This window comes from Vidua chalybeata, chromosome 21 (assembly GCF_026979565.1).
Source record: "Vidua chalybeata isolate OUT-0048 chromosome 21, bVidCha1 merged haplotype, whole genome shotgun sequence".
Classification (NCBI taxonomy): Eukaryota; Metazoa; Chordata; class Aves; order Passeriformes; family Viduidae; genus Vidua; species Vidua chalybeata.
The window spans coordinates 7,504,848-7,517,936 of NC_071550.1; positions in this window are offsets into that span (position 1 = coordinate 7,504,848).

Here is a 13,089-nt window from a genome sequence, read left to right on the forward strand (position 1 = left end):
TCATTTCATGGGTGAATTTCATGCGTAGAAATGCAAAGAATTAGTGGGTATGAGTGTGCTTTGCAGGTAATAGACCAAATGAAATCTGGATGGAAGACATTTTCTTCCATGAAAAATGTCAAGTTATTTTTAGAATTCTAGGGAGAAAAGAAACTTCATCCTGGAAGGTCAGAAATTTTATTAAAAAGTCAGGAAAATAAATTCTTAGAGAATGAAAGTTTTCCTGTTTCTACTTCACGAGAAGTTTAATAACTTTTTAGCTACTTTCTGCTATTGCCCCTCTGAGTCACATGTTTAGGGGAGTCTGTGTGTTCCCAGAAAGAGAATTTCTCCAAAGGGTCTGGGTTTGCTATTTGCTCAGTGAGTCAGTCCCACAGACATATCCAAGGTGGCTTTGAAGTTTAAGAAAAGCAAACATTACAAAGATTGAGGTACAGATAGTTGCAAGCTCCTTCCCTCAGTACAGGAATCCTGCTCCTTGTCACTCCCCTCCACCTCCAGCCTTTCCAAACTGAGGCAGTTGTGGTGTGAAGTGGCTGCCAAGATGCAAAAATAACATAAAATAAAATAAAACCCAGCTACCTACACACAGTGCAAATCCCAAACAAGCAGCCTTTCAAACCCAAGAACATTTCTGGGGCCATTAATCACACACAGCTCACTGCTGCAGCAAGTGACCACAGGTTAATAAAAGGAGCTGGAAATCAAACCCAAAAGTGAAGTGTGATAGGAAGCAAACTCTCTTCCTCATCCTTGGATGGCAGGAGCTGAGCAGTTCTGTTGGTTCAGGTTTTTTGGGGGCAGTATAAGGAGTCTTCTTTGCAGCTCAGAGGGAGCTGTGCCCTCCTGACCACCAGAGCATCTCCGTCCCCTGCTGCCAAGCTGGACAGGGCTGTCACTGCTCCCTGAGCACCCTGGCTCTGACCCCAAACCTCTTTGCATCCAAAGGAGCTCTCTGCCCAGCACTGAGGCTTCCTCTCCTGTCTTGTAGGTGTTTCAGTCTGGTTTATGCCCCCTGCTTTACCATGGTCATACCTCTCCCTCCAGAAGATCTCCTTCCAGTGCCCACAGTCCTCAGGCCCCACAGTCTGCACCCAGCTGGGTGAGATGTCCTCTTCTCTTCTTTTACATGGGCCTGGAGTGCCAGGACGAGGGGGAGCAGCTTCAAAAGGACAGAGGGCAGGGTTAGATGGGATATTGGGAAGGGATTGCTGCCTGGGAGGTGGGGAGGCCCTGGCACAGGGTGCCCAGAGCAGCTGTGGCTGCCCCTGGATCCCTGGCAGTGCCCAAGGCCAGGCTGGACAGGGCTGGGAGCAGCCTGGGACAGTGGGAGGTGTCCCTGCCATGGCAGAGGGGTGGAACAGAATAATCTGTAAGGTCCCTTCCAACCCAAACCATTCTGTGGTTCTGTGACTCTCCCTGCCTCTCCACCCAGCCACAAACCTGCCCTCCTCCCAAATGCCACGTTTGCATATTTACTCCATTTCAAGCTGTTCTTCATCTTATTTCCCGTTCATACAGAAAGGGTTCATCAGGGGAAGCTCAGAGCTTTTCCCTGGGGAGCATGACCTGAGAGGAGCCATCCCTGTTCCCCACCAGGGCTGTCTGGCTGGGCAGCGTGGGGAAGAACCAGGGGAGATGTGACAAACAGGGACAGGGGAGGTGACACCATGTGTGTCACCCTGTTCTTTTGAGAGTTTTCAAGTTCTTCTAAAAGTTCCTATGCCTTCTGATATTTACATATTTCAACTAAGTTTTCTCACACTGTTCACGTAAATAATGACTGTTTTACATTCTTCTTTATAAGTAAATTGATAAACTGTTGGTTTGACCAGTGTGGTTGGAGAGGTGGCAGTTTCACCCTCCAATCCACTGTCATTTTTACTATTGTGTATATAGTGGAGTCAGAAAATAAAGTTTACCTTTTTTGGTTCTTTTTCTTTCCTTTTACATCTAGCCTGCTTCTGTGAGTTATTTCGTGTCACAGTGTGACACGTGTGTGTGTCTGTGTGTGTCTGTGTGTGTGTGTCAGATCACATTTATTTCACTGAGAACTGAGGGAGAGAGCAATTGAGAGGAAGGGAAAAAATACATCAGTGGGAAAAAAAACACCCAGATAATAAAAAAATAAGTGCAAGTGACTGAGAGAGCACATGAGGCACTTGTGAGCAGCACGGCCTCTAATCTCGTTACTGCCTTCAGTTTGGAGGCTGATGTACCCCTGAGGACAGGCTGGCATTTGGATGCTCCTCGTTAGGGAAAACACGAACTGGGAGAAGCTGCATTAACAAGCAAATCAATTTATGGTTGGCTGGCACCAGGGTGAATCCGGCTGTTTGTCACAGCACTTTCCTGGTGATGGATGGACAGGGGGAGCTCAGGCAAAGCTCCCTCTCCTCCCTCCCCCAGGGCTTGGTGGCAAGGGAGAGGGAAGGTGTGGGATTTCTGTGGGTGTCGCGGAGAATGGGGCTGAACAAACCCATCTAAAGGTGAAAAATGAGGGTGTTTTTCACAGTGCACCACTGGTGAGCCAGCACCCGGCCAGCCCGAGCCCAGTGCCACATGGCCAGCAGAGAAGTATCATTGTCACTGAAAGAAAACATCTCTGATTTACAGCAAAAGTAGAAAAAAAAAAAAAAAAAAAAAAAAAAAAAAAAAAAAAAAACCAAAAAAAAAAAAAAAAACCAACAAAAACCCTGATTTCAGCCTAGCAGGGGAATAACAATAAAAATCTCTAGTGTCTGCACAAGGATGATGCTTGGAGGAGCATCCCAGGAGGCAGGCAGGATGGATTCCTGGCAAACCTTGGGAGGATCCCTTGGACCCTTCTTGCCGTAATTATTCAGGCTCAGAAGGGCTGAGAGGGGTTTGGGGACTTTGGGGAGAGGCCTCGCTGGGGTAAGAGCATCGTTCCAGGGGAATCAGTGGTCAGGAGGGACACCAGCAGTGATTTGTAAATCCTTGTATTTTCTGCTGAGGTGAGCTGCTGTCTCCAGAAAAATAAAACTTCAGAAGACCTCACATCTTTACACTGCAAATAGGAAAAAAAAAAAACAAAAACCAACAAAAAGCTGTGAAACTTGGACTTTCTCCGCACCCCCTCCAGCAAAGGAAACCTCTGGCTCTGAAAGCTTCCTCCAAGGCACCTTTTGCAGAACAAGGATGTCAATCACAGGGTTTTGCCTTGCTCTTTCAGGATCCAGATCAAAACTCACTGAAGACAAAATCCTTCTCACAGACATCCGTGGCGGGTTTTTTCATCGCACTGATATTTTCCATTTAGGAATCTGATTGAATTAAACCTTCCAACCCCTCCACAAGGGAGAAAGAGAGGAACAGCGAGTACTGAATTCTCTCCTGGAGGCTTCAGGGAGAGACTGGCAGCAATTTAGCAGTAACCATTAGTGCAGAGGGGACTGTGGGCTCTGATTCTCTTCCCACCTGCACTGATGTCAGTCAGGTGTAACTCCACAGACTGCAGCCCCGTGGGCCAAGGGCACAGTCAGGCCACTCTATCCTTTCTACCTCCTAAATACCCTGTTTTCCAACCAAGCTGAAGTGGGAATTTATAGGAATAGTAATGATGATTAATCACGATTTGCACTTTTCCAGCATTTTTCTTCTTGGGAACTCAAAGCTCTTCTGAAAGTGAAATTAATTATGCTTTATAACCCCTCTCTGGAGTAGGTCAAGGACAGTTAGGGGCCGTTTCCACCTCCCAGGGAAGCAAAGGGAATGTGTGAGCAGCTCCAGCACAGGCTGAGACCAAGTACCTGGCCCTGAGCAGAGACCATGGGGGGCTCAGAGGAGCAGCAAAGCACCACAGGCAGAGGCTGGGATGACCCTGAGATGCCCAATTCTCCTCCACCAAAACCAGCCTTGGCTATAGTTGCAAGTGAATTGTTTCTCTTGAGAGAGATGAATGAAGTAATGATATTAATAATGATATTATTATTTATTTGCTTCCATGGTGGAATATAATGAGACCTTTTTCATTTTCTTGTAACACTTAAGGGAGAGTTGTCCGTGCTACTGATCCATGTGCTGATATAAAGAGGAATAACTGAGTTGGGAAAGATTCAGATTCATTTCCCCTCTTCTTCCAATTAAGACCAAGGATTCAAAGCAGGTTCTCTGGTGTAGCAGGTGAACATCTCCCTCCAGAGCTTCTCAGATGTTCTGTTCCCACTCTCTTTCTTCTTTAACAGAAATTTGACCAAAAAAATGAGAAATCGTTTTCAATCAAGAGTCATGGACTCAGGCAGAGTGACCCCAAGCTTTGGACCCCAGAGCGTGAATTTCACAACAGAAGCTCTGAGCTTCTCTCAGCCATTCCTCCTAATCAGGCCCCATGTTCCTTACCCTGGTGAAGCTGAAAATACACTTACAAGTAGCTTATTTCACGAGTGCTCAATTAATTCACAGGAAGCCTAAAACCAGCAGAAACCTCAAATTTCACAGGTCTTGTTGGCTGTGAAGGAGTTTAGGAAAAGCACAGTACTATGAAACCAAGGCATGCAAACCAAAAAGTTATCAGCAGCTGAGTCACCACAGGAAGGCTCAGCAAACCCCAACCTCCCTTCTCAGCCCAGATTTCACCTCCTCCCTCCCCATCCTGCCTCCTCATTTCCAGCTCACCACAAAATGAATCCTGTAGTTTTAGTCTGAGTTCGGTTTCCCCCCTCACCAGGAGCTCAGGAAATGGGGGAGGTGCTGGGTTCCAGGTTTCTCAGGAACAAAACCCTGGTGAGTTCAGCTGGGTCACAGTGTTTGCGAGCAGGAGAAGTGTGGGAGGGAGCAGGGGAATGAGGAGAGAGGAGGGAGTTCCCTGGGAAGTCCCCGTGCAGTCCTGGGGTTGCTGCAGGTGGTGGCACTGAGGTCCCCAGGGACCAGCTCCCTGGGACTCAACAGCACTGTAAGGTGGACAGCAGAGCATTCCATGAAAAAGGGAGCTCTCCTGCTCACACAGCTTGGGGTGTCTGTGGGGACACCCCCTGCAAACACCAACACTTGCTGAAGCTCCTCACAGGCAGCTCCACACAGCCGGCCAGGGGCTGGGGTTTAAAACAGGAAAATCAAGAAATAAACACAAACCCAGTATGATGAAACCTGCACCACAGGGAACAGTGTCCTCCCATTCCAGGTGACAGGGATGTGCCCAGCCACACCCTACAAGAGCTGCACAAGCAGCCCCATGGAGATAAAATCTCTTTTTCCCACCCAAGTGCACTCACAGCCCCCGTGGATCTCAGCACACCCCCGTGTGTGTGTGTGTGCCTCTCTGATTTTGGGCTGTCATGGGAAGGACGCAGTGAGATGGGTGACAGAGCTGGAAGCTTTAGGAGAGGAGCCCACCACAGGCAGCCACCTTCCCCTGGGCCTTCCCACCCTGCAGGGAATGGGTATTGCTGTGCTCAGTGGAATTAAGCTTGCAGGAGACAGGCCTTTATGAGGAGACAAGCCTTCATTTGGTTCATTTCCAAGGTCCTTCATATCTCCCCCCAGCAGCATCTGTGCCTCACAGCTCCTTCAGCAGCATCCTCCTCCAAGCCCTGCTCCCTGGGAAGGGCTGAAGGCAGTGAACCCATGGAATGACTGCAGGATACCCCACAGACATTACACCTGATAAATCATAATTCAGCAGCTGAAAAAAAAAATTAAATTAAAAATTAATCTATAAATACACACATATTTATACACAAATATTTATGTATTGCTTCATTTAAAAGCCATATTATAAATTACAATTCACCTGGACCTGAAAATTGCATACGCCTCTGCTCTTGCCATAGCAAATGAAAATCTAAACAGAGCTGGGTCAAAAGTTCTCCACGGAAGGTTTTTTCAGGCAGTGGATGCTTTTCCATGAATGCAAAGTAGCTTGCAGGAACAGGACAATTTAACTTATATTTTATTGTTTTGATACAGTTCTACTTTACCATTTATTTTGGCTTTTTTTGGACTCCTGCCACCTTATCACAAGTCAAGATGGAAGTGTCAGAATGAGCTATCAGCTACCAGAAACCCACACAGTTCAACACTGATGCTAATTGTTCTAAATACAAGCATCTATCCTCAGGTTATTCTGTTTATTCTGTTCTTACATAGAGACAAAAAAAAAAAAGTTTTATTCAATTTAGAAATTAAACAAACCTTGGGAATTTCACAGGACATAAAATCTGTGTTCAGTTCTATTCTACTTGCTAACTCCTCTCATGCTGATGCAAACTTTCCCTCCACATTTCAAAACAGCAGCCCCAAGTGCCATCCACTTCTATTCCTGGGAATATTCTACTCCACACAGAGCCAGCACTGTGAGGAAAACACTGAGACTCCTGCCAAAATGCACCCAAGCCTGTATTTCATCCAAAATTTCATTTCTATATTTAGTTTTAGTGCAATTCCTACTGCAGTGGTTCTGGCAATGTCGCCACAGCTTTTCTGAAGTTGAAAATTGAACAGTTTAAAAGCAGAAGAAAAAATAAAGAAAAAAAAAAAAAAAAAAAAAAAAAAAAAAAAAAAAAAAAAGATGAAGGCACAGCATGGTTTGGATGCTCCAGGCTCTCTGCCTGCAAATCCTGCAGAGTCAGGATAGAAACACAGACAGTGACAGTGGGGTTGTGTGTCTGTGTGAGATGGGTGGCACTCTTAGAGAATTCAACACTCCTTCTTTTAGGAGCTTCCTATATTTTAGAAGTGGGATGCTTGCTCAAGCCAGGAGTGATGATTTCCCTGAGTGCAGACAGATTTCCAAGGCATGTAGGGATAGGACAAGGGGGAATGGATTTAAATTGACACAAGTCAGGGTTAGATTGGCTCTTAGGGAGAAATTCTAACCTGGCACAGGTTACCCAGAGAAGCTGTGGCTGCCCATCCCTGGAAGTGCTCAGGACCAGCTGGAGCAACCGAGTGGAAGGTGTCCTTGCCCATGACAAGGGCAAGGGTTTAGATCATCTTCAATGTCCCTTCCCACCCAGACCATCCCGTGATTCTACAATTCAGCTGAAATAACCCCAAACAGCTTTGTCTGGGATGAACAGCCCATGCACACCAACAACCAGTACGACCACAAAGCTGAAGAGGCCAAGAAACCCCAGCGCTGCCACGGGGACAAACTCGGGGAAGCACAGGAAACTCCCGGAGCTGAGAGACCGAGCCCGTTCCCCTCCTCCCTGCCCCGCGAGCGCCTCTGCACATTCCCAAACCCCATCCCCCCATCCCTGAGCTGTATCCCCACATTCCCAAGCCCCATCCCTGCATCCCTGAGCTGTATCCCCACACCCCTGAACCCCATCCCTGCATCCCTGAGCCGTATCCCCATCCCCGCATCCCTGAGCCCCATCCCCGCATCCCTGAGCCCCATCCCTGCATCCCTGAGCTGTATCCCCATCCCCACATCCTCTCATCCCCGCATCCCCGAGCTGCATCGCCATCCCTGCATCCCTGAGCTGCGTCCCTGTATCCCTGAGCCGTATCCCCATCCCCACATCCCTGAGCCCCATCCCCACATCCCCGCATCCCTGAGCCCTATCCCCGCATCCCTGAGCTGTATCCCCACATCCCTGAGCCCCATCCCTGCATCCCTGAGCTGTATCCCCATCCCCACATCCTCTCATCCCCGCATCCCTGAGCTGCATCCTCACATCCCCACATCCCCGAGCCTCCCACCCCCGGCCGCCCGTCTCCCGTGGAGCTGCGACGCCACCTGCCGCGCACGGGGCTCGCCGGAACACTGCTCCCAAGGCCACCAAAGTCCGGCCAGGAAACGCCCAAGCCCCTCCTCGAGCCCGATTTCAGGCAGTGCCGGGAGGGGATTGGGAAGCTGTAGGGGTGGGATGCAGCCAGCCTGCTCCTGGGACAACCAGAAAGCACGGTTCTGTATACATATACTTATTTTTTTAATCTATCTATCTATCTATCTGTCTATCTGTCCATCCGTGTGTGCATGTATATATGAATGTATATATATGTACATGTGGATATGTATATGTGTATGCATATATGTATAAATATGTACATACCTATATATAAATATATATACACAAATTATATATTTTATATATATATATAAATATATAAATTATATATATTACATATATATATATATATATATATATATATATATATATATATATATATAAATTTTTTTTTCAGTGGATCTGAAGGATTTCCTTTAAATCCTCAAGGAATTCCACCGTAGGAAGTGCAGATGGAGATAGGAGGGAGGGCTGATCCTAATTCAATGTGTCCCAAAAGGCAGCAGGCATTGAGCCTTCCCTGAGGGGTGGGAAGACTCCCTTTGTGCAGCGCTCTCTCCCTCTCTATCTCTCTGCCAGCCCGTGTCCCCACACAGTGACAATGCCCACTGCTCTTTGTGGGGTCACCCCAGCCCTGTCCGTGGGGCTGGGGGGCTCTGCAAGGAGGACCAGAGGAATGGTGTCCATGCAGATGTTTTCCTTCACGTGGAAAACCAATGATTTTTTCATGGAGGGGTCCTTCCCTGTGATTTCTGTGTATTTTCTAGGCCAGTGTGGCTCACTCACTTCTCTGAACTTTAGTGCTTGGCCCAGCCCACAGCATCCCAGGGCTGTCCTCTGCTTGTGCCCACACTGAAAACGAGACACTGGGAGCCTGGCAAGGGAAAAGCAGGGAAGCAGGATACGTGTCTTGCCCACTTTATCCATTTTATTGTTCTATAGGATACCACAGGCTCCCACCTGGGGAATCCCTTTGCCCCGTGCACAGCAGATGTGGGCAGCAGGGCTGCAGGGTGTCAAAAGGAATTGGTTTTTAACAAAGTCTCAGAGGTGCCCAGGCTGGAGGCAGGAGCCAGGCAGGGCACAGGGAGCTGTCACAGCTCGGTCACAGCTGCAGTGGCCACAATTAAACATACAGAGAGGGCAAGTTTGGAACAAGCTTTCACAGCCACCAAGGGTCCCTCTGAAAGGTTTGGAGGTCAGCATGGTGCAGGAGTGGTGCTGTGCAGGGAGGACTTGATCTCCAGGGCTGGCAGAGAGCAGCAAAACAGAGGATTTGCATCAGGCCAGGGCTTGTGCTGGGCAGCCACAGCAGAGTCCTGATCACAGGTACCAAGGAATGACATGGGGATGGTCATGGAATGAGGGGTTTTCACCACCATCAGTGGGAGGCACTTTGCAGGGTCAGGTCTTCAGGTCCACACAGAAATCCTGGGCACCCTGGCAATGCTGGAGAAGGAAACACCTGGAATGTGTGGACTGTTTCACTGCATGGTGTCTGGAAGTTATTTAGTTCTCCTGTTTGATGCAGCACTGACAGCTCTGAGAGCCTGAGACCTCTGAACACAGAAGGCCTTTGCTCTTGGGGTGCTGCTGCTGTCAAGGGAGTTAGAAGAGTTGACTTAGTTTGCATGAAAAAAAAGTGATTTCAGTCCCAAAGTTTGCTGGCAATTTCCTTAGGGAACAAGGAGAAAAAAAAAAAAAATCCCACTGTCTCCAGAAACAATGTACTGGAGGTATTTCTTTAGATACGTCAAGCCATTCTATGCTTTGTGATTAGTTTTGAAGGGAAAAACAACCTTAACCCAGCCCACACAGCAACCTGCCCAGCTTCCTGCTCAACCTCTGCAAAACAGGATCATAAACACTTCTTTATCCAGTAGCCATGTTAGTGAGGCTTCATTAACTCCAGAGCTCAATTAAAGTCTCTAAAAGGCTTTGAGCTGCTTGACCAAAAGGCTCTATGAAAATTAATTTAGTGCTTTTGTATCTGCTCAGCACCGGGACTGTAACAAGAGGCTCTGTTCCCCCAAAATGGGTGCACAGAGGTGATGGCCAGGGAGGAGATGCAGCAGGTGGCTTTTCTGAGGGCACGGGCTGGGTGCAGGGAGGAGGGAAGAGCTCTGATTTTTAAACACTGGGTAGCTGCCTTGCAGCTGGAGGCTGAACACAGCATGCTCATCTCTTCCCAGCTGCAGCGTTCGCCCGGCCTGGGAGCCTGATGAGACAGTTTGGAGTAGGAAGGGGGGGTTAATTGCACATTTTATGGCTGCTAAGAGTCCCCCTGCGCCGCAGAGCTGCCTGCTGCACGGGCAGAGAGTCACGTCCAGGCTGAGCAGTGCAGAGAATCCCCAGCTGCACACGGGGACACTCAGATAAATGCCACCCCCGTGCCTCGGTGGCAGATTTACCGGGCTGTTTGCATCTCCGGTGTAAATCCAGGCACTTAGAGATAAACTCAGTCCATGGCAAGGAATTGTTTCAACAAAGCAGGGCCTGTCAGGAGCAGGGTTATGTTGACAGTGTGGGAGTCCCTGCCGTGCCAGCTCTTGGAATCCCCCAGCTGGAGCCTTTGTTTACAGGGCCCTCTTCGAGGAGGAGCACGGCTCATCCGAGCACCCATTGCTCCCTCCCTGAGGCACGGGATTAGTTGGAGATGTGGACAGCAGCAGCATCCTCTTGGACTTTCCCAGATGGCCAGGAGGGGCAAAGAGTGCCTGGAGCCTCAGAAATCCTCGGAGTGCAGTCATTTCCTCAGTTTCCCCACCTACAGCTCAGCCTCAGAGTGCATGCAGAAGGTGGAGGGTCTGGCACCTCTGTGTGCAAGCAGAGTTTAGCAAAGAAGAGGAAAAGTGGAGGGAAATGAGGGAAAGCACTGAGAAAAGGAAGAAGATGGGCCCTGCTGAGATGCTCTGCTCTGAATGCACGTAAAGCCCCATCTCTTCTCCCCTGCTCCCTGACAGTTCTGTCTGGAGGTTTGCATTCAGCACAGGCTCCTCAGCAACAAATACTGAGAGCTTTATGCAACAGAATAATTGTTTAGTGTTGAATAATTCTCTCCATTTGTACCCTTCAAGCCCCAGATGCTGAGCAGAGCCGACAGTCGGCTCAGTCAGGAAAGGAGAAAAGCTTTGGTATGGGGAGAGCTGGGGGAGCAGCAGGACCCCTCCTCTGCCCACTTTGCCCCAGGTCCCCGGGTTGTCTGGCTTTGCCATGGGGCACACGGGTTGCTCATGGTCAGCCTGGTGCCCAGCAGGACCCTCATGTCCTTCTCTGCGTGCGCTGCTCCCTGGGGTGATTGCTCCCCAGGGAAAGGGTTATTCCTCTCCTATTTAATTTTCTGGGATTCCTGCTGGCCCCTTCCCTCAGGATGGTGCCACAACCATCCAGTCCATCAAACACTCCTCAGTTTCTCGTCTCCTGCATCCTCAGAGGTGCTCTCTGTGCCATCCTCCAGCTCTGTGAAACAATGCTGACCCCAGGACTGACCTCTGTGCTCCCCACCGGTCTCTGGTGTCCTCTCCATCAGCTGTGTGAGCTCACAGGTCTCACCTCGAGCCCTCACAGCCATCCCCATGGCCCCAGCTGGCCAATTTGCTGGAGACCCTCCAGAGGTGGATTTTTATTCTCCACATTATAGAGATAGGGGAGATTGGGACCAAAACTTTCCGAAGAAGTCACTCACAACAAATAAGCAGGGGAGCTCCCCCTGGGCTTGGAGTGGCTGTCTCAGAGAAGCAGGAGTGGACAAAGCTTGGCACTAAATATCCCTCCTGGCAGAAATTTCTGCACTCTCCCAGAGGCCAGCAGCATATTAGTTTCAGAGGCAAGAAGTTTCTGCTGTAGCTCACAGCTTAAAAGAGCAGGCAGAGCCAGCAGCTCTGGAGACTTCAGCACTGTCTTAATAGAAGACACCGCAGTAAGGGAAATGTTATATTAAATCTCTATACTTATACGTGTAACAAAAGTGGTATCAGCAAAATCCTCCAGCATCAAAGCAAATCACTTACCTATTTTTAGCTGTGTGATTTAGTCACACACTCCGAGGAAATAAGGTCAGGTTCTTTGCGACGTCTCCCTTTCTCCCTGTCTCCTGCTATTTTTTTCCTGTCCTTATTAAAATTCTCCAGCCTGCAGCAGAGCTTTGTGAGACGGAGCCTTGGCGGAGCCGTCACCATCTGCAGGGTCAGGCTGTGCCCTGTCCCAGCAGGAATCTGTCCTGCTGTCACCAGAGGTGACAAAGGCGAGGCTCTGCTGGGATTTGCGTCCCAGGGGCTCTCCGAGCAGGCCCCCGGCACTGAAAGGGTGTCACTGGGAAATGTCACCCCTGATGCCACCAGGGAGCTGGCCTGGGAATGTCCACCTGTGTCACTGCTGCCTCTCCCTGCAGCTTTTAATCCCAAACTGCTCGGTGCCTCGGTTTCCCCAGTCCCAGTGACTTGCTTTGGTCTCTCCTTCAAAAATGGGCAGATCCCAGCTGTGAGGAGAGAAAATTAAGTTTGGACCCCTTTTAAATGCCATTAGAAGATCAATTCCAGCAAATCAAATAATAGTGATATATAAATCCCAATTATTAATATTATTTCTAGAATAGTTATTTTTATTATTATAATATTTATTGATTATGGATTGATAATATCCCTGATATTAATATGAATTAATAATATATTTGAATATTTTATTCTGCAAGACCATTTTTTCTAGAAATTCTTCTGGCACACTTTTTTTTTTTTTTTTTTTTTTTTTTTTTTTTTTTTTTTTTGATTAATTAAAAAGTTCTAATTTTTGTATTCCAAAGTGTATTGGCAAAATTCCCATACAGAAAACCCTATTTTCTACCCATCTGTAGGAAATGTCACCTCAACATTATCAGGAGTAACAAACAAGTAATGGAAGTTTATTTAAGAAATTAACATTTATTTATTTATTTCTTTTCAGTGACATTTTATTTGTTCTGTTTTGATTTCTGCTGCTGCCAAGAGGTCTAGTCGGGGAAGCAATAGTTCCTTCATCTCATGATACAGCAGAACTTTGAACTACTTGGTCCAGCTCATAAAAACTTTATTTTTTTCAGTTTGATAATTCATTATTATTTCAAAGTGCTGCATTAACTGCTGTCTAACACCCTTTGATATTTTACCTGTTGGGCACTGACCATGATTTATGGTCTCACTGTTCTGTGAGAACAGCTCCTGACCCCCAAAAATTCCATTCTGCTTTGCAAGTTGCAGTAATAAACATAAAACACTAAAATTGGCTCAGACTTGATTTCTGGATCATGTAAAATCAAATTTGTTAATAAGATATCAAAATCTTCATAAAATCGGTTTTT